We start from the raw sequence: 18,584 nt of genomic DNA, 5'->3' as shown, positions 1-18,584 counted from the left end.
AGTGATAAAATGGAGAGTGATAAACAGCCAGCCAATCGGCTCCTACCTACAGTACTTGCCTCCTACATGTCACAGGCTGTGTTTGAAAAATGACAGGTAGGAGCTGATTGGTTGGTTGTTTATCACTCTCCATTTTATCACTTTTGAAGCTTAGTGCATCTGGCCCAGAATGACCTACTGTAAATATTATTATTATTATCAGTACATGTCCTTTTACAACCAAACTTGTCTACTAATAACATTTGTAAATATCCTGCTTTGTTTCAACTTTGGGCTAAATAGTGGTTGTGCGTTGTACCCCTGAATGTTTTTTTTTCAATAAATGTTTGTCCAGCCTTACTTTAAATATATTTATTGGGCGGTATTCAATGAGCTGAATCGTTGGTCACAGCGATTCAGTTTTTTCATTCGCCAGCCAATCGCCGTTTTTTTGCTGCCAATCGCCATGCATGGGGATTCGTGGGGAGTCGCCGAGTCACCCTATTCAACGTGGCTGAGAATCGCCGGCCCTAACGGCGATTCTCAGCCAACCCTGCGTTTCCCTAAACAGCTTCATTAATGTCGTCAGTGTTTAAAAAATTGCAGTGAAATGCAAGAAAAATGCAAATTACCCTGAATAAACGCTTCCAATACAGCAGACGGCAAAATCTGGGTAATCTGCACAAAGGCCAAACGAAGGAGTGAGGTGGGGAGGAGAATCATGGGTAAGTGAGGTGCACCATGGGTAAGAACAGTGCTTTGTGGGAGAAAAAAAAAATACCTCAAAAAATTAAATATATATTTGTATAGCACTTCTACGACCATCACATCACACAAGGGCAGCAAATAATAATACATTACACTTGCACAGTTAAATAGAACACTTAAAACCAATTATTTGACATGTTCCTATAAAAGTTCACCAGAAAAAGATGACGAGGGACACTCGGTGAGGAACGGCGATATGTAACAAGAAAAAGGAATCGCCAACTTCTCATTGAATACACTTTTGGCGATTCCCCTCGACTACCGTCGATTCCCCATGCAAAATCCTATAGACTAAAAACGGCGATTTGTAGAGAATAACATTTGGCGATTGGTGCTTCATTTACCGGTCCTTATCGGCGATTATAGGTCATTGAATAGGGTGATTCGCATTAGGAGCTCCAAAAATCACCGTCAGACACGAAAAAAACACAGAATCGCCATAAAACTTGGCGATTCTGGCTCATTGAATACCGCCCATTGTGTCTGCCAACACCAACTCTTCTGGAAGAGCACTCCATTTACTGCCCTGACGTAAAAAAACCTTTCCTTCAAGGGAACGGAATCTTTCTTCTATTCTGAGCTCATGTCCACTCTCAGAGCTTAAAGCAAAGAGGTTGCTTGATTCATTATATTGCCCCTGATATATTTATACATGTTGAGCATATCTCCTTGTAACCGTTTCTTTTCCAGCGTAAACATTCCTAATTTGGCTAATCTGATACATAACCATTTATATACATTGAAGCTCATTTTCCATTTATCTGCCCACCTACGGTATCTAGTTTATATAAATCCCTCTGTAGCATGGGGACATCCTCGACCATTCTAATCACCCTGCACAGCTTTGTGTCATCTGCAATTATTTATACTTTGCTTAGATTTCCATCCTCTATATCAGTGATTTCCAACCTTTTTACCTTGCGGCACACTAAATAAGATTTGAAAATTGCCAAGGCACACCATGAGATCCCCACAGGGCAAAACACATTGGCCCCTACAGGAAAAAAAAACCTTATGGCCCCCATGTAAAAAAAACAATCACACTGGTCCCCACATGTCAGTGGCGTAAGTTCGTTCCAGTTGCCCGGAGGCAAGATATATATTGGTGCCCCCCACACACACATACAACCCTATATAACCTTATATAAAATATATATTTCTGTTCAGATAGATAGATAGATAGATAGATAGATAACACATATATATTTCAGAACTCAGCCACAGAAGCAATATCGTTGGCTTTTAAATAACTGATTTAAACTTCCAGGTGAGGAGAGGTGCCCCCTTGGGAGCAGGAGCCCGGCGGCAGATGACTCCATTGCCTCCCAGAGTTCTGCCTTTGCCACATGTAATAAAAATAAAATATATTGGCCCTTTACATGAAAAGAAGAGACCAGTAAATAACAGTTGAACTGGTGGTGGCTGTAAACTAGTTTGGGCATCTCTAGATCTGGGGGCACACTTGAGAACAGCTCAAGGCACACTAATGTGCCACGGCACAGTGGTTGAAAAACACTGCTCTATATCATTAATGAATATGTTAGTTCTGGGCACCGCACCTTAGAAAGGACATAAATGGATTGGAACAGGCAGGGGCGGATCCAGGAGAAAATGACAGGGGGGACAACATGATAGGAGAGGGTGTTAGTGGTGCCAGTGTACATGCTAAGGGAGTGGTGAGAGAGAGGAAAGCAGAGAGAGGGTGGGAATGGGATTAAAAAAAGGCTCTGGCATTTAAAGTACACAGGCCCACAGTGGTGACAAAAGTGAAGGATGCAGTTGTGCGCGCGCCGAAGAGGGGGTTTGGCCACTCAAAAGGGGGCGTGTCCCTGAGTGTTGTGTACCACACCATATACAACTTCTACACATTATGCAACAAAATACTAGACCCCATTACACTTGCCCCTTACACATGATGCCAAATGAAATGAGCCAAACCTCACATAATGCCACACGGATTAAGCCAAAATTCATATAATGTTACACGGATTGAGCCAAAATTCATATAATGTTACATGGATTGAGTCAAAACTCATATAATGTTACATGGATTGAGCAAAAATTCACATAATGCCACAGAAATTAACTCAAAATTCACAATATGTTTCATGAGCAGGGACATTGCGCGCCAAAGGCGCGTATTAAAGATTGACACCATAATGACCATTACATGTTAAGCCACAGACCATAATGTCTATTAAAAATGATGCTACATGAGTGCTGCTTACAGTACCCACATGCTCATTGCCAAGGGTTCCATGCTCATTGCCAGGGGTTCCATACTCATTGCCAGGGGTTCCATGCTCATTGCCATGTGGGATTACATGCTCATTGCCAAGAGGGAATACATGCTTGTGGTAACTGGGGGCAGCCACCGCCAGGCAGAAGTGACAGCCAGGCAGATAGCGGGGGGCTGCCCAGCTGTATTCAGAGCACTGCAGGTCCCGGCTATTTGAAATAATACCCCTTTCACACCAGAAAATGCAGGGACTTACCCAGGAAAATGGTCCCAGGATCATGCAGGGACATTCCCGGGTTGACCCCTTTTACACCAGCCTACTCCCTGCATTTTCTGGTGTGAGTTGGAGAGAAAACCACCCCTCCGCTCTCTTTAACCGGCTATCTTGTTTAACCGGCTATATCTTTGGAACCAACTGGCTCATTTACATCAGTATCATATTGAAAAACTTTTAAGTGGGCTTCACATGATTTTGGTCCTGTGACACTGGGGTTCCAGAGAAATCTGCCCTCAAGAACATGAACAGCCATGAAATTACATTTCAGAAATTAAAAACTCGGTTTACCCACAATATCACTGGAACCAATTCACCCATATGAACCTGCCTGATATCAAATTGAAGGCCCAGATATTTGGGTTCGAATGAGACCCGGAGTTTCTGTGATGCCACGGGGTGAAATAGCAGCCATCGGAACCGGATGGGGTCAGAATTATCGGGTCCAATGTTATCCTATGGGGAAAACGTTCTAGCATTGTCTGGCGATATCTCCGGTTCCCGGGAGGCTAGGGACACAGGGCTGGGCTCGTTTGAAAGCCCTGGTCCTCAGCTCCAAAATTACAGGGGGCACGTGCCCAGGTGCCCCCCCTGAATCCGCCAATGGGAACAGGTACAGAGAAGGGCGACTAAGCTAGTAAAAGGTCTCGAATCACTAGAAAACAAAGATAGGTTAACCAGGCTGAATATGTTTTCACTGGAGAAACAGAGGTTGAGAGGTGATATGATTAGTACGTTCAGATACAGGATTGTGAATCATATGGAACTGGGAGATGATTGGTCACTAACAGGCCTATAATTAGGGCACACGGGCATGTACTGAGGCTCGAGGGAAAGAAATTCCGTACTCAATTAAGAAGAGAATTCTTCACCATTAAAGCAGTAACATTCTGGAACTCATTGCTGGTGGGGGTGGTTACAGCAACTAATGTTAATGAATTTACATAAAAACTGGATGCATTTTTGGCCAAGGGAATCCTATAGATTACACCACTGCAAAAACCCGGGTCATCGGCGGTGTAAATGGGTCATGCCTTGTCCCTTTACATGGGATTTCTACCCAGGTCCTGAACTGGGTTGAAAACAGCTAGGACCTAGGTAGAGAGCAGTGTAAACGGGTACGCTGGGTAATCTGACCCGGCTCCCGTTTACATCAATGGGGGATGTACAACCTGCGGACCGCAGCGTCCGCAGGTTGGATGGGGGGGGGGGGGGGGCACACACAACCTCTGCTGCTATCTGCTATACTCTGCACACAGCAGCGGCAGTATTGGAGGAGGTGAATGGAAGCCTGTGTGCGGCATCCATTCACATCCCGGATGAGGGCTGGGGGGGTTCACGGGGGCTGGGGGGCAGCCCAGCAGATTACCTTAGTGCTGGGCTTGCCGAGTCCCGGCAGCTGCAATTGGCGCTTGGAGATGATGTAATCTCCAAGTGGCGGCTCAGGAACTACCTGCGCCGGGTGGGGGGGGGGGGGGGGGGCGCCGGTGTAAAAGGTACCAAATGCCGGGTTGCACCCGGGTTGGTATAAAAGGGGTATTACTCAAGTCAGTAGTTACAAGTTAGATAGATTGAACTTGATGGACTAATGTCTTTTTTCAGCTTAATTACTATGTTACACTGGGGCAGATGTATTAAGCCATAACAAGAGATAAATGCAAGGGTGATAAATAGAGATAAACATCCAGCCAATCACCTGCTAACTGCCACGTTACAGGCTGTGTTTGAAAAAAGTCACTAAGGAGCTGATTGGCTGGACGTTTCTCTCTCTTTATCACACTTGAATTTATCTCTTGTTAAGGCTTAATACATCTGCCCCAGTACTATAGTGCTATGTTATTATGTATGTAAACAGAAGAGGTCTTAGCATGGAACCCTGCGGTACCGCTCTTAGGGCCTTATTCTAGTTCACTCTTTCTGACAAAATCCTTCTCAAATGGACAAAACCATGTGCACTGCAGGGAGGGCAGATGTTACTTGTGCAGAGAGAATTAGATTTGGGTGAGTTATTTTGTTTCTGTGCAGGGTAAATACTGACTGCTTTATTTTTACACTGCAATATAGATCTCACTTTTAAGTAAAACCCCACCCAAATCTAACTCTCCCTGCACAAATAACATCTACCCCACCTGCAGTGCACATGGCTTTGTCAGAAAGAGTGAACTACAATAAGGCCCTATGTTCTGGTATCCAGCTTGAAAATGCTATATTTTACAACCACTCTTTGGGACCGATTCAGACCTGTTCGTACAGTTCCGAATCTGGTGAGGGTCTGCGCATGTGCATAGTCGCTAATGTGCAAACCCCCGGAGTGAACCGATTTGCGTTCACATGAAGAGGGGCAGGCAGGGGACCGCCCAGCATTTGGGTATGGATCATAGGGTCCACAGACTGTAGGTCGACATGCATCAAGGTCGACACACCTGAAGGTCAACACCTGCATTAGGTTCAACATGGGCTAGGTCGACAGTAAAAAGGTCAACATGGGTTTTGTTACGTTTTTTTTTTTAAATCCTGAATGTCAACACAGTCAACATGGAAACTAAAAAGTATGCCGCCGCACTCGCCATGCTTTGGGCACAGAGCTTCGCTACGCCCGGGACACTATTTTATTCTTTTACCATGCCCTAGTGGATGGCAGTGCATGAAATACTCATGTCAGCACATGACGGGTTCAAAAAAACCCATGAAAAACCCCATGCCAACTTTTTGACGATCGACCTAGCTCATGTCGACCTAATGCAGGAGTCAAATAACAAGAAGGTGACTAGCGCTCAGGCTATAACTTGATAACGGAGATATCTAGTGTGGTACAGCTTGCGTGTTAAGGCGCCCAAGGGATTATGTTGGTTGCCTTGTGTTGTTACCCTTACATTACTGCCTAGAAATAATTCACGCGGACACCTTATCTAAAAATAAGACTTAGACAACCATGGCATAAGTTTAAAATGGTCAAGTTATTTATTTAGGTGGTATGACCCTTGTTAGTCTATCAAAGGGATGGCCAAGAAAGCACTTGAGACCAGCACCAGTCAGAGGTGTATGCCAATGGCAGCGACTGCATCGCTCCAATCTAACAAACACACCCCTTACGTAAGGTACAGCCTGCACCGTGACGGCTCCCCGCCCCCTCTAAGGTAGGGCGCTGACACCTCAAGGAAGTGCCCACCGTCCCCGCTCAGTTCGGGACTCGCCCACCGTCCTGGCAAGGGGGGGTAATACCGCACGGTGACCACCTGACACCTCACCCGACTGCTGGTCGAGAGCGCCTTCTCGCCGATTTTTTAAACTAAAATTTAATTTACCGAATTGTTTGGACAGCCCGAAGGCAATGAGCACCAGAGAGAAGAAGAAAAAAAAAAGGGATGGGAGGGTGGGGTTCCGGATTCCAAGAGGAAGTTCCTACCCCAGAGCTGGACCCTATATACCCCGCTTAAGCTACCTCCCCTCTTGGTGCCGATTGGCCCAGCTGCACCACATGCTAACCTGCCTGTGAATCATACACTGCTCTGTGCTGCATTGCAATCTGCATTTAACCCCCAAATCCCCGGGCTCTTAACTGCACTCTGGCCTATGCTGCCCTCGTTTTGCCAAAGCAGGGTTATAAATAACAACAGTGTGCCAGTATAATGAAAGCAAAGGTGTTTATTGTCATTTAGTAAAAAATGACATCCAATGGTGGGGGGTGGGGGTGGTGAGGGATGGGAGCCCTCTATAGGAGGGGTGTGGGGGGCTGGTGGTGGCTGCAAGAGCCAGAGTCCAGAGTCTTACAGGAAGAAGTAAAAGTCACACAAACACACTCCGTTTCACCTCCTGCGGTGAACACAGTCTGTTTGCTGGGTGGAGATGGATGCTGTGGAGATATTGGTGCACAGAGAAATCGTTTGGCTGAAGATGGTAGGTCACAGTCTTATCATAGGGTCATGGTAAGTGTCCAGGTGTCGCTCAGGTTAAAGAGCGTCCTCTCTGCTGGCCAAGCGGTGCACCTGACACTTACCTGATACTGCTGATGTCCTCAATCCTTCCGTCCCTCGCCGCTTCGCTGCTGAGTGGACTGTATCCTGCTGGTGTCTGCACAGCCGTGCAGATCACCAGTGAGTAACCGCGTCGCTTCAACAGAGACAGAAGCACTTCCGGGTCCCGCTGGCTTGCGTTCCTTGAAAAAGACCCCAGCGGGGTTGAAACGCGTTGGACAGCACCTCATACACAGCCATCTACAACAAGCCTCCTCCCCTCTGGGAGTGCAGCCCGAGTTACTCCAGAGATCAGGAGCACCCGGCGAATGCAAGCCAGCGGGACCCGGAAGTGCTTCTGTCTCTGTTGAAGCGACGCGGTTACTCACTGGTGATCTGCACGGCTGTGCAGACACCAGCAGGATACAGTCCACTCAGCAGCGAAGCGGCGAGGGACGGAAGGATTGAGGACATCAGCGGTATCAGGTAAGTGTCAGGTGCACCGCTTGGCCAGCAGAGAGGACGCTCTTTAACCTGAGCGACACCTGGACACTTACCATGACCCTATGATAAGACTGTGACCTACCATCTTCAGCCAAACGATTTCTCTGTGCATCAATATCTCCACAGCATCCATCTCCACCCAGCACACAGACTGTGTTCACCGCAGGAGGTGAAACGGAGTGTGCTTGTGTGACTTTTTACTTCTTCCTGTAAGACTCTGGACTCTGGCTCTTGCAGCCACCACCAGCCCCCCACACCCCTCCTATAGAGGGCTCCAATCCCTCACCACCCCCACCATTGGATGTCATTTTTTACTAAATGACAATAAACACCTTTGCTTTCATTATACTGGCACACTGTTGTTATTTATAACCCTGCTTTACACGCAAGCTGTACCACACTAGATATCATCTCCGTTATCAAGTTATAGCCTGAGCGCTAGTCACCTTCTTGTTATTTAACTTACCCTGGGTTTGGACAAACCAGACTTAGCAGCCGGCAACCGAGGTAGAGCGCCCACTCTCACTCTCCTGTTCAGTTAATGCAGGAGTCAACCTAGTGACCTGTCGACCAAAGTCGATCTTCAGGTGTGTCAACCTTGATGCATGTCAACCTTCCCCTTTGTTGACCCAGTGACCGTATAACCTAGCGTTTTATGGGTAGAAACTCATGCCTGGTTAGGGCGGGCAGCTGACCTCATATAATGTCAGCGCCCACCCCCAGAGCGGCAATATGAAATGTTTAGGCTTACTTTCCACATTGAGGAAAAATCGTTGGCCACTCCCATGAAATGGGCGTCCATTACCTTGTGAACGGATAGCAAAGGAAAAAAGTGGCAGGATTTCCCCGCAGGTGTCGTGCACTTGCGCAGTGTATCGATAATCGTCCACTGTACAAATGACAATTTTCAATTTCAATTTAAGTAGTGGGATTTCAGATGGGCTAAGCGAGTTTAGGAATTCAATTGAATAGGGGAATATAAAATAGTTCAATGGAAATAAACTAATATAAAGCGCAATCATACTTATTTTTTAAGTAATATTTTTTTAAACAATGAACTACCAATGAAAACAAAAAAAGATACAAAAGATATTGTAATATGAAAATCCTTAAAAGGTTCCATAGACACGTTCGATGCATAAAAAACCCAGTCACTTAATCTCCCAAATGTCCAAACAAATCATGACCATAACTTTTACCATGAAGAACTCAAAATCTAAATCTAATGCTGGGGACACACCTGAAGATTTATCTGTCCAATCTATCTGGTGACAACAAAAATCTGGTAACGTATAGGAGCAATTCGCAGTCAACCATTTGCTCCTAAACACTGGAAAAATACAATGGCCATTCAGAAAAATTGTTAAATCCATTTGATTTATGAAACTAAAGGCTGCCATACATCTACAGATCGATTGTCAGATTGGGCTGGTTGGAACAAAAACCTGGTAATGGATGAATGACAGTTTTTGGCAGTATTACAGCATTTCAAAGCAAATAATCAACTGTCATTTGTTCTCATCCATTACCAGGATTTTGTTCCAACCAGCCCAATCTGACAATCGATCTGTAGATGTATGGCCAGCTTTACTCCAAACAATTATTTTTTGTCTATTTTCCAGCATGATGGATTGTCATTTGCTCCAAGACTTTACCAGATTTTTGTTCCCACCAGACAGAATGGACACATACATCTTGAGGTGCTTTACTCTCTCTGCCTCACCTGCAGTGCAGCATGGTTTTGTCCATTTGAGAAAACAAAATAAGCTTTGCGATCAGCTCTGAATAACCAACTAGGAGTCTATATAACATGAAAAGTAGTACTATGATAATGAACTACTAATAGAGGGGACATCATCAAGGACAAATAAGGTGTAAACACAGGGTTGCCTATCTTACCCTCTTCAGGAGGGACACATTGCTCTGTTCTGGACTTCCCTGGCAATGTAGGATTGCCATCACCTGTGGGGAGCTAGGTAATTAATAAGAAACGTGTTTGACCACAGGTGATGGCAATCATGCATTACCAGGGAAGGCCAGGAACAGAGCAATGTGTCCTTCCTGGAGAGGGTAATGTTGGGAGGTATGATACTGTATGTAAAGGGCAGGTCTCGCCTATACCCATGGTTGCCTACCTGACCCTCTCCTTCAGGGAGGAAATGTTCTGTCCCTGGACTTCCCTGGTAATGTATGATTGCCATCACCTGTGGTGAGCTAGGTAATTGATGAAACTGCTGACACCCCACAGGAGGCGGAGAAACACGTCATATGACTACTAACTACCTGACTACCCTCTCTGGAGCTCCAGAACACGATCCCCCCATCTGCCTGCAGGATAAGCAAGTACTGTCAAACTTCTAATCAGCACTGTAATTACAAGTAGCTTGACAGCCAGCAGCAAGCACGCACTGGGATCTTTATATACATTTTAAAGCAGTAAATGTTCCTTTTGTTTTTTTCTTTTATAACCGCATACCAACCATTTGGTTGGGAGTTGTCTGGCCAGACAGTGGACTGTATAGAACTCTCCTGTGCACTAAACAGTGTCCCTTAAAAACAGCCGACATACTGTCGACAGGAAGGATCCAATAATATCTGGACACAATTAAACCAACAGAGGCCACACATTAACAAAATCCTTTTTCTTTTTCTATTTATGCCTATTGGTTTTTTTTATTGATTAGTATCACTGGCCAGTGAAAAATCATATTTGTCTAAATAAATTGTAAAATACATTTTATACATTGTTTCTAGTGCGTGTACATGTATTCTTCATCTCTGTGAGAGGTATCCAGTAGAAATGCCAGCGTCGCTCACATTTGTTATATGAAATCAAATGAAAAATGTTATGTAAAAACAAAATTGGGTACTTGTTTCCTAGCAGGGCGCCCAGTATGCTGTAAGCGTACAGGGCTATTCTCCGTAGCAAAATCGCATTGCATTGCATCTCATGGGCCATTATAGTGCCATGCGATGCGATGCAATTTTTTAATGCAATTTATTCACTGCTCTGTTGGCCCTAGGGGATTGCATTACATTGCATTGCACCTCCCCAAAAATTGCATGAGATTTTATAGGGTGCGATGCCATGCCATTAGCTATACACTTGTATGACATACAATGAGGTTTCACTGACCCCCCGACTATCCACGCAACCCCAAAGCGTGGTGAGCGGTGGCGGAACGCGTCCTCCCGACCTTTTCATACCCCCACTATCCACGTCGGCCTGGAGTTGATTTTATATAGTGTGGCGAGCGTAGCGAGCCCCGCGAGGTTATTAGGCCACACATATATTTGGCCGCTGAGCGCTCCCCTCATCTCCTGCGGTCCTGCCACAGATACATCCAGAACATAGAATATGCTCCACCAGCGTCTCTCATGATGCGCCGCAATGCACCCTGGGACCCGCCACAATGCACCCCTGGGAACGGGTGCAAAAGGGCCAGAATAGGCAGAATACATGCTTCTTTGGTACTCTTTACCTAGAACGGCGCCCGCGATTGGCATCGCGGGCGTCGGGGGTAAAAAATCGCGGGCATCGCGGGTACATCGCAGGTACATAAAAAACGGGTGCGACGCGATGCCCGCGATGCCCGTGATTTTCCCATAGGGATCAATGTTAAAACTGTGATTGGACGCGATTTTACTGTTAAATGCCTCAATGCCCGCGATTTGGCCATAGGAAACAATGTTAAATGGGACACAGACGTGGATAGTGGGGGTATGAAAAGGTCGGAGGACGCGTACCGCCGCCCCTCGCGGGCTCGCTGCGCTCGCCACGCTTCGGGTTGACGTTGATCGTGGGGTGGCGTTAACAATTGTGGGGGCCATTTCAGACTTTACGGTGACTATTTGGGCTCTGTGGCCCATTTAACATTGTTTCCTATGTAAAAATCGCGGGCATTGAGGCATTGAACACTAAAATCGCGTCCAATCTCACTTTTAACATTGATCCCTATGGGAAATCGCGGCCATCGCGGGCATCGCATCGCACCCGTTTTTTAGTGCATTCGATGGTCACGATGGTCGCGATGGGCGCCGTTCTAGGTAAAGAGTACCGCTTCTTTCCATCCGCGCCGGTCTCGATCGATTCCCATCACCTGGCAAGGGAGGGAGGAGCCGCCCGAACCCTTCAAAAACCGGTACAATTGGTACACTTTGATTTAGCTGCTACAGACCGTTACAAAAACGGTACTGTACCGACTAAAACGGTAGAGTTGGAGGGTATGTAGCTTCTGCCATATTACATACTGTGTTCCTAAACTTGACCTGGTGGGATCCTTTGCCCTGCACTTAAACCTTCATGCTAGGGATCAAACATATAAGGGGCGGGAGGCACTAACATCTGCAGCCCATTACCGCCCCCCTCCGTTGGCTACAATAATGATACTAATCGCATATGCTCTAACATATGCGATTAGTATCTCAACAGGTGGGGGGTGAGTAGGTCCCTGCGGCTCTCCCTCCTCCTTGTCTGCCTGGCAGCCCCCTGCTGAGATGGCTGCAGGGACTGCTGGGCTCCACCTCCTCCTGCCTACACCCGGAAGTGGCCCTGCTTGGAGCACTTGTGATCCAGTGGCTTCATGTATAATGCCCTCGTGTATGGGCACCTCTTAGGGAGACACACCTGAAGTATGACCAGTAGACTGATACTGATTATATAAACCAATAGCAGGTTTTAGATATTAATACATTAATTGACACTGAGCAGTATTAGGAGTTAGGAGAAATATTACTGCTGTGCTATCTGAGTATATACATAGGAACTGTAATAAAAAATTGTATCAATGAAATTGTGTATTGGCTTTACTGCAGTATATCAATGATGATCCATTTATAGATTCTGTACCCCTGTTCTGTTTAGTACACCAGACATGTCCTTGTAACTGGAGCTGGGCATGTAGCAGATGCAAAGTTCAATAAAGCTTATTGGAATAAATTCAACAGTAATTATTTCTTACACTGGGTGAGTCCCTTTCCCTAAATAAAATGACCACCTTCTGCTATTTTTGCTGTGGCTCCCCCAATTAGTTTATGCTCAAGCATGTCATTTCCCTCCACAGGTGAACTCTACAGGTTCTCTAGATGAGTCCGGTGTCTGCCACTGCTCTGTGGTCCTCCCAGACTCCACATTCCCAGCAGATCGTTTGGAGATCCTGGAGCAATCCAATCAGGCCATGAGCATCAATGTGCAGCAGGAGATCACTAAGGTAAAATGAGAATGAAGGCTCTGATTCTTATTCATTCGGAATGGGGTGAATTTGGCCCTTTTCCGATGTTTGGGCACGTATTTGTGCATATGCAGACCGACAACGAACGGCTTCAGCGAGTTACACAGGGGCTGTCCTCCTGTCAGGCCCCTGAGCACGTTACAGAGGGATAGCTGCCCTTCTGGGGGAGGCAGGGTGGTGGTGGTGTGATTACAGCACTGTTGCTGACACCCCACCGAAAGGTGACATCCGGGTGTGGGCAGCACCCCCCCTAGTGTCTCCACTGGTGCTATGCGTTTGTGCTGACCACTTGTGTCACTTAGTTTAATCATTCAGATACCTCGGTGCAACCATTTCACCTAAAAACAATATTGTGAGGCGTTCAGAACGGAATGCAGTCAATTTACCTACCATCAAAATACCGACAACCATTGACCGACATGGTCAAAATACCGACATGTAACTTGTTCATACTTAATCATACCAGTGGACATGGCGGGGGAATATAATAGTGTGCCCGAAGCATGGCGAGCCATGCGAGGGGACGCCGTACTACGTTTTGACTGTCCATGTCGTGCCGACAGGCGGAATTTCATGTCCTACCATCCACTAGGGTGTGGAGGGCGCGCACAGCGGCACACTCATACGGGTTTTATGTCAACATACAGACCAACAAAATATGAATAAGTTGTGTATACTTTTTGACCTATGTGTATCTATCGGTATTATGACCGTCTGTATTTCATACCAAATCTGTTCAGAACAGACTGGAATTGGGTAGGAATGAATGCAAAATGCTCAAAGTTGCACAATGCAATGTTATTTTACTACAAACTGTTTGTGATCAGTTTGCTTGTTCATTTCTAGAACCATTATAAGCACCAAGCTTCAAAAAGTGATAAAGGGGAAAATACTGTATACTTAACTTCTAAGAGTGATAAATAGGAATATTGCCTATGTGGTTATGTGGCACATAGCAACCTACTCGATTCTACCCATCCTCTTTCTATTGCATACTAGATAGTTATAGAATCTAGCTGCTATGGGCCACATCCCCACTTTTAGAAGCAATTGGTAAATGTACCCCTAACTTTTTAGGAATAAATGCAGGGCAATATGTACAGTATTTATAGTATTCTCATTTTCCTCTTCAGATACAAAGCTACCAAGCTACAATGACTGAGTACCTGCAGAAGCTGAGGAACCTGACCAGGCAGGTGGAGGTGGTGGAGATGGGAGGTGTTTCTTATACAGAGCTGGACTTCCAGCTGCTTAAGCTGGAGATTAGCGATATGGATTCCTTGGTGGGGAAGCTCAGAGTATTCATGGATGGATCAAATGCTTTGGTGGAAGCTCTCTTTGTGGAGGTGAGCTGACCATTAGTATTGGCTTCAATGGCATAAGAGTTATGAATTAATTTTTGTACGGTATATTTAAAAACAAATCCTAGGGGCCAGGTTACCATGGCAACTTGATTTTGCTTCCTGGAGGCCAGATTTGTGGTGCGCTTGCAGTAATGGCAACAGCCAGGTAGAGCGGTGGACAACACACCCGGCTGTATCAGAGAAGGTCTGCTACTAATTCAAAACTCTAGCTAATTTGAGCTTGCCGGTTCGGAAGCCAATTATGAGAGGCAGTGGTAACTCCTGATTGGCTTGCGAGCCACCTCGAGTTTTGAAAGAGCCACATATCTGCTTTGATACAGCCAGGTGGGTTGTCCATTGCTCTGCCAGAGTGTTCTGGTTAATGCACATGGTAACGGTGGGGAGGGAGGGAAGAGGTGGAGGGGAAATCCTCTGTGGCATAAAGCAAGAAACCCATAGCAATGACCATGTAGGTAAGTGGCACTTATGTCAAGACCTGGTAATCTAAGCATTGTACTTTTTACTAATTTTATTGCTGTGCCTTCACTTTAGATCCACAATTTCTCGGTCATGGTGAACCAGATGGAGTCATTCGACAAGAACAATGTCCTGGCTGGGAAGTAGGAGATTGCTTCACTGTGCAAGAGACTTGAGAAGAGCAATGAAAACAAGGCGGTACTAACACCACTCGTTATTTATGGTAGGTCAATGGAATTCAATTCTAAAATAAATATTATGCTTTGGGTTCACAGAAACGTTGCATGAGGAAGACCTATTTGTGGAAATCAGTGTACAGTATGAGTGTAGCCAGAGCCGAATTTCCCATTAGGCACGTGAGGCACCGGCCTAGGGGCGGCACATGTTTGGGGGCGGCACTTGGATGCCTGTGATAGTACTGTCAGCCCAAAATGTACCAATAACTGCAAAATATCCACTGTACTGTACTATATTCCATCTTAAATAGAGTGTAAATGGATAGGACATGCAGATACTGCCCCTATAAACTGTCCTACTTAGTAAACATTATTGTTGTGCCTAGGGGCGCCCTCATCCCTAAATCCGCCCCTGAGTGTAGCCAATCTGGTCTGTGGGGCTGATTTCTGAGGTGGATACTTCTTTGTTCCCAGCAGCTATTCTAAAATATGCAAAAGCCACACAAAGCGTCTTGTGCATAAAGATGAACACTGAAGACTTCTGTAATCCACTGCTGTGTCTGAAGACTCTGCATCACGTGACCAATGGACACAATGTTAGTGTAGCAACCTCTAACAATGCTTCAGCAAGCCCCACTGGTCCTGGAACACTGCTCAATGCCGCAACCAAATGCTAGCAGCATGTCAAACATTTGTGGCACTGCTAGCGCATCGTAGACCCAGATCTGCACTTGTAAAGTGCAGCTTCTGTGTATGGACAGCTCTAAAGGTTTTGTAGATTTGCAAAAGAGATGCATTTATGTAAGGCTCTGTATAACCAGCATGATAGATATGAAGAAGAGAATAGTGGATTAGACATTTTCTATTTGTATTTATAATATTTGTGACCAAAAATGTATGGCAGTGGAGGCCAGTGTTGATGCATAAGTGGGTGCAAAAATATTCCGTGTTGGTATAGCCCACAATATGTGTCACTGAAAAGATAATTGAATATTCCATTTACATTTTGCATTAAATGACTTTAACTGTAAACGGGGAATAGTTAAAACAATGAGCTTTAAAGCAGCCAAGGATGGGAATTGAGAAAAGTAAGCCTAATTACTGTATATGTTTCTTTGAAAACTTACTAGTAATCTAAGCATTGTCCTTTTTGACTAATTTTATTGCTATATGTTTGTAGAGATCTTAAAGTATTGTACTAGCTAATTTTATAACTGTTAACTGTAATATCTGCAGGATCCTGCAATCATGGCGGGCTTGTGAACATCAGCAAACCATTTGTGGCACAGCTGAACTGGCTGGGCTTCAACTATAAATTTGGAGGTTGGGGCAAAGACTCTTTTCTTGGTGCTAATCGGGATATTCATTGGGTGGCCCCACTGCAGACAGATGCTCGTATGATGAACATTCTTCGATTCTACCCTACATATGACGACCTCCTGCTCTACAAAATACCTACAGATAAGAGCCTGGGCATGGGCATGCTGGGAACGGAATCATTTGCCTTCGGGTTTTCTGACCGGAAGGGTGTACAACTCTACAGAGATACCATCAGTGTTGGACTATAAGCGCTGCGGGGAGCCAATACCATGAAGTAATAGACACCGGCATACCCAAACGCTGCTGGCTGTCTCTCTCCACTCACACCGAGGTGCATTGTTACTGATATTCACTGTTTACACTGGAGGATATATACACAATATTGTCAATGATATCATCCTTATCGGTTTATCTATTGCTCGGTGTGTACCCAGCTTTAGAGTTGATATTAGTTTTGACCTACACATCCATTTAGGGAAAGCTGCAATGTTCTTCCTCATTTCACCAACTATGTTTTGTTAGGGGAAATATACTAAGATGAAATGAGTACGAATGCATTAATTTGTACTAATTCCATCTGTTATAAGGCCGAGTCATGGGCATCAGATGATTTTATAATCCGCCAAATGCGGGTGAGCGGCCATATGTAATTCTATCTGATCGGCAGATTTACTATTATTCGTACTGGTGAATTCACTTTCCTATGCTGTGGGTTCGTGCATGCACAACCCCCAGAGTGAACACCTCTCGCAGGCTTCACACTCGCTGGGGCATTCGTGCCATAGGGGATGGGCATGGGTGGAAACAAGGGAATCCCTGGTGTTTTACGGGCGTGCCTACAAAAATGTTGGGTGTACCCTGGATACGCAGGCTTGTCAATGCCTGCATGGGGCGGGTGGTGGGTGTCACATGATGTCAGTGGCCGCCCCCTTTTCACCAATCTCCATCTTTGTAATTCAAATACTGGGATTTGTTTGGCGGGGACAGGCAGGCATTCGGTAGGGCAGCATTAACCTGTTTGCTAGGCAGCGATAATACACACAGGTCTGAATCAGGCCCATATTATTATAGATTGGTTGTACAGTAATTGTGAGTGATTAATATTTACATTTCATAGTCCCTGAGTAAGTCTGACCTTACTCAGGCTGCCTGTCACACAACAGCTTGCTAGGCCAAGGAGACTGCGCCTTGTTGCGCAGTCCTTGGCCTGGCCACTCTCAAAAAATGAGGAAGACACGTCCCCCCTGTTTCTGGAAGCTCCAGCCGCCCCCGCCTGGTCCCTCCCAAGTAACAGCTCTGCCTGTCAATCAGGCAGAGGGGATTGCATTTCTGCTATGTCATTGCAGAACCTAATGTATTATGCTTGTATCTCATAAAACTATACTTAAAACTTTATGTTTCTCTTAAGGGACCCTTAAGGTGCCCACAGACGCATCAATTATCGAATGCGTTTTGTACTTTTTAAGTACAAAATGCATCTTATGTACAATTATCGGGTGGTGTTTATGGGCTTGTGCGATGCAATGCGCGTTCCCAGGAGCCCGATATTGTATGTCTAAAAAAGTACGTGCTGCACGTACTTTTTAGACTACATCTGAAAATTAACATTACAAACAGGGGTTAAAGTGAGGGGGAACGGGGTGGAACTGAGTTCCACCACCTCTAATGGTAGGGGGAACTGAGTTCCACCTCTACCACAGCCATGAACAGTAATTCCAACAGAAAATCCTGCCCCATCTGCTTCTCCTGGCACGGTGTATGTGATGTCATGCCATCACCGCCACTGAAGTGAAGAAGACCCACTAAGAAGCTCAGACTTTGTGGTTGCTGAAGACAGGGTGAGAGCAGGCTGGAGGGACGCAGAGGTGGAGAAGCTGCTGCAGGGACCCAGGGCATGGAGCTGCTGAGGGACATGAACAATGCTACTGAGTGTTGTCATTTTTATTGGAGTTACTATTGTGTGACCACACCCCTTCCGTGCGGGACCATTATACCTTTATTACCTGGCACTGGTCTGGGCTCTGCCTAATGAGGTCGGGGTCGGTGTTAGGGAAAAGGAGTTCCACCACCTCTCAAGGACCACTTTAAGCTATGATTACAAACATGGGTTCATCACATCGCATCGCATGCATCCAAGTGCACATCGCATCCAAGCTGGAAAATTGTATAGAACCATTGTACAGTCAAAAACGCATAGCACAGTAAAATTGATGCGTCTGTGGGCACCATTACACTTGTGAGATTTTGCATACAGATAGTGGTAGATGCTCAAATTAGTTCAGTAATACCTGTGAGATTTTGTCAGATTTGACCCAATTTA

The 18,584-nt window shown here is 45.6% G+C and overlaps 1 pseudogene; it reads left to right on the top strand.

The window, feature by feature from the left end:
* The first annotated feature begins 7,106 nt into the window (after positions 1-7,106).
* Positions 7,107-16,512, top strand: LOC146036927 (olfactomedin-4-like; annotated as a pseudogene).
* Positions 16,513-18,584: the final 2,072 nt, after the last annotated feature.

This window comes from Crinia signifera, chromosome 9 (assembly GCF_055691185.1).
Source record: "Crinia signifera chromosome 9, ASM5569118v1, whole genome shotgun sequence".
Lineage (NCBI taxonomy): Eukaryota > Metazoa > Chordata > Amphibia > Anura > Myobatrachidae > Crinia > Crinia signifera.
Note: the sequence above shows the minus strand (reverse complement) of the source record. Positions and strands in the feature narration are given on the sequence as shown.